The following is a 9,748-nucleotide window of genomic DNA, read 5'->3' on the forward strand; positions in this document are numbered from 1 at the left end:
GCAAATCCAATTTCAAAAACATTTGAGGTCATTCGCTCTCTCTCTCTCCAAGCTGCTCAGAGCAGAGTAGGCGGGGGATGGAAGGGAGAAGAGCCAGTCACTCCCTGTACATTGGCTTAAGTGCAGGGGGGAGATCAGTGAAGCTTACCAAGCCCATAAGGAGAGTGGGAGCCAAGAGCAGAGATCCAATGACTTGCCTAAGATTAGTATTGTATGAAAAAAAAATTCCAGCTTTTGTCTCTGAATTTCTGCTACTGACTGCAATAGAGGACATTCTTGGTTTCTCAAGGACTGCTCAAAGGTGAAACTATTACAAGAAATCTTTCCTTTATTTTTCAAATGTGGCTGCATTTTTGTTCCAGAATTAAGTACGTGTCCCTTAAATGTTCCCATAAATCTGCAACTGGGTGAGAAAACCTACCAACCATTATAGCAGGTAGAGAAATGAAACCACTCTGTACCCAACCTCAAATAATTTTGCATATCATTAAGCTGAACACAGTCGTGGGTTTATTTTAATAATGCATGTCCCGTTTCATAAATAAAAAAGTGTGTTCAGCCAAGAGACTGCTTTCCACCAAAGAAATAATAAATAAAATTATAAATTATTATTTCTTCCCCTAAAAGTGATCTCTCAGATGAATGCTTGTTTGCTTTTGTTTATGAAACAATGCATGAATTATTAAAATAAAGTTAGCAGTGTGTTGAGTTTAATGATAACAGAATCTGTGTTGAGGTTCCATATGCTATAAACTGAGTTTCCTGTTTGAAATCTCTTCCCGAGTATTTATTTATTAAATTCTATACTGAGTAGTACTGAGCAAGGGTTACATTTGGTCTCTGTCTGATCAAAAGTATTCACAATTATCTCCTCCCCACCAAGCCTTCCTGATAGAACCTTGGGAAGAAAATGTCCCAAACAAGTAGGACCCCTGTTCTTTTATGAAAATTATGATAAGGTACTACTTATTCAGGCATTACCATGGAGCTTTAGGCTTTTAAATCATTCAGCTTTCACATGCCTAAATTCTAAACTGGGGAAGGTACATTCACGTTTTGTTGGAAAGCCAACAAATGGTTTTAGAATGACTCATGATTTTAAAATGAAGACATTTCACAAGTATCATACATGTAATTATGCACGTGCATGTGACATTCTCTCACTTATTTAAGAAGCATTTATTAAATACCTACTATGTGCCTGATACTATGCTAGGCATAGAGGAACAAAAACAAAAATCAAAAACAAAAATAAGACCCCTCAAGGAGCTTACATTCTATATGGGGCAGGGGAAGGAAATAACACTTAAATTTCCATGTAAACATTATACAAATAAACATAATACAAATTTATGCTTCCAGAAATATAAATACAATATATATAAATATATTAATATATACCAAGTAGCTACAAAGTAATATCAAGGAAATGGAGCACTAGTCAACTGAGGCAACTCAATTTTATACTTACAACATTTATATGAGATAGACATGGTGGAAGCTAATACCTCTATGTGATTGATGAAGAAATTAAAATTAATATTAGAAGGGTTCTTCCTCACAGCTACACAGTCACATTTGTTATTGTTCGGTCATTGTCAATTATATCCAACTCTTTGTGATCCCATTTGGGATTTCTTTGGCAGAAATGCTGCGATGGTTTGCCATTTCCTTCTTCAGCTCATTTTGTTAGGAATACTGAAGCAAACAAGATTAAGTGATTCCCACAAGGTCACATAGCTAGTAAGTGTCTTTGGCCAGATATGAACTCAGAAGGATGGATCTTTGGGACTCTAGGTTCAGCATGTTATCCACTGTGCCACCTGGCTGCCCCTACACAGTTATAGAGGCAGGACTAAAACCTAGTCCTCTAGTCCAATACCTTTTCCACCATACTGTGTTATTTTTCAACTGTCCAGGTATTACTATCTTCCCCTTCAACCTACTAATCCTGATACTATTCCTTTCTTTCATCCCTCTTTCAATGGAAAATAGCATGAAGAAGAGACCATTATGCCTTTGATTATAGCCACAGTCCATGGTGAACAATAGAAGAGTGGTCTCATAATGCAGAAAGAGTAATGGTGAGAGAAGGCTATGCCAGACTTTCCCTGACTTCTGGGGACTTCTCAGAAATATTAGGAAATATCAGCCAACCACTCTTCTAACTCAACCTAATTTTCACTTCCATCTTCATCCACTACTCAGGGCTGCAGGAAGCATCTATTACCTTATTGCTCTGAATTTTCTAACATGCCTTTGGCCAGCTACTTCTTTAATGCCAAGGTCTAAAAGACACCACTATTCCTCCCTCCTTCCTATTTCTCATTCTGACTTTCTAGACTTCTTTCATTTTACCATTCCTGCTCAGAAAGCATTCCATTCCTCTCTCTTCTACCATTCAAGATCTGATAGGGGGGAAATAACCAGATTTGCATTTTTCTAATACGGCAGAATATTTGTCATCAGCAACAACAAGGGTACTCTGTATAGGGATCTATAGCTATAGATAAGGTATCTAAGAACTTGCCAGTCATTAGATCTGGATTAGGATGTTGGGTCTGGAGTCAAGAATCTGGCCTCAGACATTTCTTAGCTGTATGACCCTGGGCACATCACTTAAACCTCTGCCTGCCTCAATTTCCTCAAGTATAAAATGTATATAATAATAGCACCTACTTCCCAAGGTTGTTGTAAGAATCAAATGAGATATTTGTAAAGCCATTTGCACTTCTTAAAGTACTATATAAATGCTAGCTATTACTATCATCATCATCATCATCATCATCATCATTATTATTATTGCCTTTTCCCAGAAACCAGACCAGCCAAAGAGCACATGGAAAATATTGATAGATGAAGACTGTTATAAGTACTTTCAAATTCTCTCCTTGCCTTCTATGGTATGGTGGAAAGAACCCTGGCTATAGAGCCTGAGGACCTAGCTTTGAAGCCTGAATGCTACTTCTGATTTGTCTGACCTAGAGCAAATCACTTATTCTTGGTCTTATTACCAGTTAAATAAGGGGATTAAACTAGATGGTCTTTGGGATCTCTCCAGGTCTAAATCCTTATGAATCTAATGAACTCTGGGGAAACATTAGGAGAAATTCTTATCTGCTGTACAAGCAAAGGAAAATAAGAAGTTTCTTCTCTATCCTTTAGGAACTACTGATGAACCTAGTTCCACTCAGTCGTCTGCATGATATAGTATTGAATTTGGAATTAAAAGACCTGAATGTGAATATGTCTCATCTTCCCTGTGTGTCTTTGGGCAAGTTACTTAGCCTCAGTATGCCTTATTATTATTCTCCTTTAGATCCCTTTTGATATCTCTAACTATACTGTCTGACTCCTGATCCTATGAGCCTATGAATTTTTCGGAAGACCAGGCATTTACTACATAAGACCATAGTGGCATGGCTTCCTATCCAAGCTTAATCTTGGGTAGGAATGGGTTTGGTTGGGGGGGGGGGTTCTCTCTGAATTTGCTGGCAGATCCCCCATACCCTGTAAATGAACCTGGAAGGCCATAATTCAGAAATGATTTGTGAAAACGCCACTGTGACTATTTTAAAAGTGCTGCGGTTAATGGCATTTTCTAAAATGCCATTTTCAAATATCTGCAGAGAAGCATGCTCTAATCTTAGATCTACTATTAATGCTATAAGCTATTAATGCTATCCACCGTTAATACTAATACTATCCAGACCTCATGATAATCTCCCATAGGTAGGTCACTTAACCTTATCTGAGCAAGAGGAGAATACTATTGACTTATGATACTAACAAAATTTAAATGGTCATAGCTATCAAATTCTAAGTAAAGGCTAAAGAAAATCAGAATAGCTGGGCCCACAGCTTCGAAATGAATCCTTCACTAGTTTCTTGGGTTCTAGGAAGCTGATTCTTTACCTTTCACAGACTGACTTTACCCAAGCATCACTCAATCACTATTTACTAAGCACCTACTATGTGCTGGGCACTATGCTAAGCACAGAATCTTATATTATATATATATATACATATATATATATATTATAAAGATTTAGAATTTAAAGGAATCTTAAATTCTCATTCACCCACCCCTTACATATAAGCAAACTGAGGGGCAGAGAGAAGTGATGTGATTCGTCTAAAGGCATACAGTATTTAAACCCAAATCATCTGATACCAAATCCAGGGATTTTTCCAGAGATCCCATTGCCTCCCCATAGCTGAAATCTCTCACTAGAGTTTCCAGTCTATTCTTGCCTGACTGTAGTCACTTAGATTCTGCAATAGGAAGATATAGTCAGTTGGTTTTTTGGGCAGGCAGAGAATTAATGGGGATAAGGCCAATTATTTTGGTTCAGAGGGTTCTGTGAAATGGAGCAGAAAAGAAGGATGCTGTTTGTAGAAAAAAATAAATGATAGTGTGCTTGGTTGGTATGATGCTGTAAATATATTGACTGAATCTAAGTTCTGGATGGACCGAGAGCCTGAAATTTGTAGCTGCAGGGGAGGAAAAATGGAGACCAGAATTCTTTTATAGCTGACACTTTCCAATAGGCTTCCTTACTCTGTGCAGCTCTGCAGTGAAAAGCCAGACAGGCCAGATTTTAGAGTCCCATAATCGGGAGTAACTTTAATTAAAGTCTCCACAGGCTCACAAGTTTGTGGTGCCTGGGGATTTTCCAAGCTCTCTCAATTCTGCATTATCAAGCAAACCAAACAGAAAGGGAGTGAGAGAAAGAAATTGATTTAAAAACATGACAAAAAGTCAGTTTAATATAAACATCATAAATATAATATGAACAAAACTTGGATAGGAGCCAAGTGGCTTGGCAGGAATTCAGGTACATCCAAGGTTGTTGGGAAAGTGAAAGAAAAAAATCTGGGATCAATTTGCTCAAACAATCCAGATCAGCTTGGGGTGTTATACATAGCCTTTGTGTGGGGACCCAGGAGAGAGCCCTGAAGGAACCTAATGGAGAAATTATTTCCTGCCTGGCTATTAAGGAATACTTCTGGATTCCCACATTGCTATGGTCATTGACTTTCAATAGGTAAATGAGTGGTCAATGTGATGTACTGGAAGGGTTAGGAGACTGGGCTTTTGATCCCAGCCTTGACAGTAATTAGGTATGTGACCTTGGACAAGTCATTCAGCTTTTCTGAATCTTGGTTTCCTGACCTACAAAATAAGAGAGTTAAACCAAATTGCCTCTGAGTTTCATTCCAGCTCGAAAAATGTTATGAGTCTAAAGTTTTCTTAGGCATTTCAAACACTAGAATAATCTGCTCAACTAGGAAGATTTCCTGGTGTTAAGAAGAAGAAGGAAAAAAAACCTTTGTATTTCCAGAGAACAAAGATCAATTCTGTTCAAAGACTCAAATTTATCCCCATGGAAACCACACAGATATACCATGCATATGTTTATGCAATAACCACTAGTAGACAAATACATGTATTTGGAGTCAACGAATCTGGACCTGAATTCAAGCTCTGCTCTCTTTAATCAATCAATTAATGAACAAAGCATCTATTACACCTCTCCTGTCCTGGGCACCAAATGTTGCAAGACACTTAATCTTTCAGGTTCACAATTTCCTCTTCTCTACAACGATAAAGTGAGAGTAGGTGATATCAAGGTCCTTTCTAGTGCTGTAGGCTATCATCCTATAACCTTCATTAAAAAACAAGGGCATTTCACCTCACCAGCCAAGACAAAAATGTGTCCTCAGTTCCGTAAATGAAGGAAAAGACATTTTCCCAATTCTCCCAATTCTATGTCACATCGTGGCCTTTAACCGGCTGTGAGAGGGGCTGGGAGGGATGCTAAATGTCTCTTCCACTTAGCGCAAAACTGAAAGGATTATAACTATAACACACTCCTTTAGGTAAGGTTCTACAGAAGACAGACACCTAGACATGAAGCACAAAGCAAGAGCTTTAAAGAAAACTGACTATAAGCAGAAGAAATCAATAAAAATGGAAAGCTGAGAGAAATTCAATGCAATGATCCTCACTACTGTCAGATACAGCCTCCCTCTGTCATTGATACAGCTAGCAAGGATTGGTGACAGTGCTGCTAGCTCATACCATTTATTTGGCTTGTCTAGAGGCTGCTTTGAGTGTATTGGAATCTAGCACTGTCTGATTCACAGAAGGCTTTTTCATTCCATTCACTAGCTCAACAATTATAGGCATATTTCTTTAGGCATAGACTAGATCACATCCTTCCTCTGCACAAACATTTCCAATGCTTCCCTACCAAACAAAATTCAGACCCCTTTGACTGGTGAATAACTACCCACAAACTGGTGCCAGCTTATTTTTTACTGTTCCACTGAATCAGAGGAAGTATGGCATAGGGGAAAAGACTTGAGTTCAGAAATTCAAAGAAACTTAGTTCCATATTATGCCTTTGTTACTTTGTAGAGAGTTTGTCCAGGAGTTCCTTGTATCAATACTATCTCTATCATTGCCCTGGGAGATTAAAATGAAATACTATATGGAAAAAACATTATTAGTCATTCAGCATGATATCTATGGCTGTTGACAATTCTTGCTTCTAGCCAGTGAACAACTGTTTTTCAGATAATTTTAGCCCAGCCAGCTTCCATACCTTTGCTAATATTATGCCCTATGCTGAGGTCATCTTCTTTCCTAGTTGAATTTCCAATTTAAATACTCCATCTTCCAGAGAACCTCTCTTGATCCTCATAGTGGCCAACAATCTCTTCCTTTCCAGCCCTTTCCCCCTTCTCTGGTTACATATGCAGCATAGCCTCTTCTATGTACAGTCACACTACGTTCCCTTACCATGTAAGCCCCATCAAGTCAGAAATCATTTTGTAACTCAATTTGTGTCTCTTTCATCACAATACTCTGCATACACTGTTGACAAAATTGATTCCTAAACACTTATTCTCTATCCAAGGTACTCTGAGGTTTATAAAAACCAAAATACAAGTTTCTATCCTCCAAAAATATCTTCTTTAACTTTTTTTTAAAGGTAAGATTCATAGCTACAATCCAAAATCGCAATCATCCAAGTCACCAAACAGTAAGTGTTTCATGAGTGGTACAAACAAGAAATGCTAGTAATTCAGAAAGGTCAGAGATCATTTCAAACTGGAGTGATCATGAAGGTGATTGTGGATTTATATTGAGCTTTGAAGGATGAGTAGGATTTCAATGAGCAGAAACATAAGAGGAAGGTATTCCAAGTGACTGATTTGGTTCAGTTTATACTAGTTGAATTTAAAACAGCCATTTTAAAAAAATCTAACAAAAAACGAAACCCAGAGGAACAAAAAATAGTGATTCCCTAAGACCTTGGTGGTGAATTTGAGGGTTGCTATGGCCCAGGACGCTGAGCTCTGCTGATATGATGTCCATCAGGGGCATAATTAACCCAGTTAGGAGATGATTGCAATAGTCTCAGGCATGAATCAGAGAATCCCATACTATGTTAAAAAGGAGACTCAGAGGTTATTTGACCCAATCTGGATCTAAACCATCATCACCTTGGCAACATCCTGAGGAGTGATCATCCTTTAAAGACCTCTAGTTATGGTGATCTTACTGTTCATGAAGACAGTCCCTTTCATTTTTTAACAACTGTACTGGTCAAGATTTTTTTCTTACAATATTAGAGTCAAGATTTGTCTCTTTGCAACTTTTTACCATTACTCCTATTACTGTCTTCTGGGGATAAGCAGACTGAATTTAATCTCTGTTCCAGGTGACAGTCTTTCAAATCTTTGAAGGCAATAATCATGGCCTCCCACTCCTCCCCCATATTTTCTCTTCTCTAGGCTATATATGTCCAGTTTCTTCAATTGATCCTCATAGGGCATTGTCTCCAGTCCCCTCTTCATTCTGGCTATGCTGTTTTTGGACTTATTCCAAATGTCAATGGCATTCCTAAACAGTAGTTCCTAGAACTAAAAGCAATACTCCAAATATGTTCTGAGTAGGGCCAATCTCTCTTGGCTTATAGGCATTGTCAGTTATCTGTCATTTCATTCTACTTGTGATGTTTCTGTACATCATTCTTTTACTTTTTGAAGAAGTTCTGCTAAATGTATTCATGTGTGGTCTGGTATATGGTGGTAGGGTGGTGGCATCATGGAGGGAGTGGAGAAAGGTGCTAAAATTGGACGCTGAATTTTAATGGCAGTGGCAAAAAGAATGGTATAAGGGCATCGATAATCAGGTATGGTAAATTTCTGAATTCAAGAAGCCAGGCAGGTTCATAGACCAAGAAAGTAGTGAGACTCAGAGTTATGAACTAGAACAGAGAGGTGATAAAGAATTTATAATACAAAAAAAGGAGGAAGTTTTAGACCAAGATTAAATGTGCCTTGGCTCAGTTCTGAAAAGAAGCTGATGTCCTAAGAAGTTAATTCCATCCTCAAGGCTTTCAGCCCAGGATATCATCCTTAATACAGAATGCTTAGAAATAGTCCACATTTTATGGCTAAATTTCTCACTTCCATAATGATCCTTTTTCTAATAGTACTTTTCTACTAGTTTTTCTCTCTAGATAGTCTTCAATCCCCCAGCCCCAGTGTTGACATGGATTCATATTTATTAAATGTAAAAGCCAAACATAAGCAAATATGCTTCCTAATTGATGTCTCTGCTTCAAATCTCTCCTCTTTCCAATCCAACCTCCACTAAGCTGCCAAAAAATATCTCTCTAGAGCATGAATCTGAACATGTCATTTGCCTACTCAAAATCCTTTAGTGCTTCCCCACTGTCTTGTTTTACTAGGCCCCAGAGGGCAATGGGTGAAAGTTGAATTATGGTAAATAAATGTTTAGTGGAAGGAAAAAGTTCTTTTAAAGAGAGACATCTATAAGTAGACCAGACAATCTTGTGAGGTAGAGAGATTCGTCTTGTCTTGAGATTTTTAAGCAAAGCATAGAAGACCTCTTAACAATTGGGCTAACTTCTTTTTAGGTAATAGTTGGAATGGGTAGCCTGTGAGTTTACTTCCAGCTCTGAAATTCTGTGATTCTTGGATAAAATACAAACTCCTCAGCCTGTCATTTAAGACCCCCCAAAATCTGACTCTACCCTACCTTTCCAGCGTAATTCCACACTATTCCACATTCACACACTCTATCTTTAAGCCAAGCTATATTACTGTGTGTTTCTCAAATTCAATATCCCATTTCCCATTCCCAAAAAACCATCCAAGGTATCTTCAGTGCCCAGAATATACTCCCTCTTCATCTTTTCCTGATTGCTTATTTTCCTTCAAGGCTCAGTTCAGTTGTCATCTCCTTTTTGAAGATTTCTTAGTTGTTAGTATTACATCTCAATAATCTCTTATTTGTCCGTATGTGTGTTGCATCTCCCCCACCTAACAGAATGTAAGCTCCCTGAGGACAGAAATTATTGTGTCATCATCTTTCTGATTTTAGCAAATAACACAATGTCTTTCACACTGCAAAAGACATTTAGTGAATGCCTGTTGTATTGAACTGAAAAAAAAATAATCCAATGTGTTGGTACCTTTCACAGAAGAGCCCCTAGGTGTGTATTATGTAGAACTATGTGGAAAGGAGATTTAAAATAATGAGAATAAACCTCTGTAGGGAACACTGGAAAAAGGTGAAATCCAATCCCTCCTTGACTTCAGCAATCCACTTATTCCACTTTCCAAATCAAGAATGCAATCCACCAAGGAAGGTGTTTCAGTACTTTCGTAGAGCTATAATTACAAATTTTTATATATATATATATAT

At 37.9% G+C, this 9,748-nt stretch overlaps 1 protein-coding gene across 1 annotated transcript in view; it reads right to left on the reverse strand.

The window, feature by feature from the left end:
- Positions 1-9,748, reverse strand: part of OLFM4 (olfactomedin 4) — a 36,985-nt gene that overhangs the window by 5,213 nt on the left and 22,024 nt on the right. The window lies entirely within an intron of this gene.

This window comes from Gracilinanus agilis, chromosome 3, assembly GCF_016433145.1.
Source record: "Gracilinanus agilis isolate LMUSP501 chromosome 3, AgileGrace, whole genome shotgun sequence".
Lineage (NCBI taxonomy): Eukaryota > Metazoa > Chordata > Mammalia > Didelphimorphia > Didelphidae > Gracilinanus > Gracilinanus agilis.